General features: G+C 57.5%; 1 protein-coding gene across 8 annotated transcripts in view; it reads left to right on the forward strand.

Moving 5' to 3' along the window:
- Positions 1 to 1,395, forward strand: part of BCOR (BCL6 corepressor) — an 82,301-nt gene that overhangs the window by 37,450 nt on the left and 43,456 nt on the right. The gene's annotated exons all lie outside the window — the stretch shown is intronic.

Here is a 1,395-nt window from a genome sequence, read left to right on the forward strand (position 1 = left end):
GGCATCGCGGTGTGCGGGGCAGCCTCGGCCTCTAGGAGCGTGTGCCTGGGGGTCCGGGTCTTCCCCAGGGGTTCCGCGTCAGGCAGTGTCGTGCGGGCTCCAGGGAAAGGCAGCCAGGGTTATTTGAAGGATCGCCAGCCATTTTAACTTTCCCTCATTGGCCTCCTCCCCCGCCCCCTTCCCCAGTTCCTAGGCTTATCATTAATTGAAAACTTTTTTTCCTCTCCCTTTTGGCTGCCGCCGGCAGCTGAGAGAGATGCAATGATTCGCTTCGCAGCATATGGGAAAGGGGAACGCGCCGCTGCCGCTCCGGCGCAGCGCCTGTCTGTGCGGGGTCCCCCCTGTGACGGGAGGGGGATGCGGGGGCCGCCGCTCCCTCGGGCCGCCCGTGCCGGGGGGTCCGAGCCCGCCGGAGCTCCGCTGCACCGAGGATGTTTCCGTGGGGCCGGAGCCGGGCGCAGAGCGGCGGTGCCCGGGGCGGCGGTGCCCGGGGCGGGAAGGATGCCCCGCTGGCGCTGCTGGGGGCGTTGGCGCTGGCTCAGCGGCCCCGGGTGCCCCCGGTCGGCTCCGCCGTGTTTACACGGCAGAAAGTCCCGGTCGCTGTTCGACACGTGACGGTGTGGGAGCCGCGGGAGGGGGGAACACGGGGGGACACGGGAACCGTGGGGGTGGCTGCGGCAAGAGCCTTAAAATAGTCGCCGACCCCCTTGTGCTGCCTGCACGCTGCCTAAACCGAGATGCACTACTGTCGTGCATGACTCAATATGTATTTTAAATCGGTTTAGCGATCTCGCTGGCGCATTGTGCTTAGCTTTATGGTTAAATGAAATGCCACACGTCCCGGGTAAAGGTCAAACTTCTTCTCTAATCCGCGGATCCGTGCGGCGGCTACTTAGTCTGCAGCTTCCTCCTCTGGTTTACAAAACGTGTCACTAGCGGCGATGTCGTGTGGAGATTGCAAAAAATAACGCACGGTATATATATATTTTTTATACATATATATAAAAAGCGCAGCCAACCCTGTTCTTTTAACACTTGTCTAATATTAGATCGCTGGCTGCTGCCAGAGCTTTATACGGCGCATTGTAAACGGTGCAGCAATACGGTGTCTCTGAAGTCTCCTTTCTAGCCGTGGCACAGGTCGTTGTTCCTATAAGTCGTAAATATCTAAGTCGGAGGTACAAGATAAACGAGGTACCTAAACACATTCATAAGCATCAGCCCGTATTTAAGCTTATAAATACCGTGCGAGCGCTGCCCTTTAAATCAAGCTCCAGATGAACGGGGCTGAGGGCTTAATCGAAGTAGATCGCTACGAGTCCCCCGATTGCTTTTCACTTCTTTCTCAGGGATTTTCACAAATCTAGAAATGATCCTTCCAGTGGCCTGGAACCG

Source organism: Parus major, chromosome 1, assembly GCF_001522545.3.
Source record: "Parus major isolate Abel chromosome 1, Parus_major1.1, whole genome shotgun sequence".
Taxonomy (NCBI): Eukaryota; Metazoa; Chordata; class Aves; order Passeriformes; family Paridae; genus Parus; species Parus major.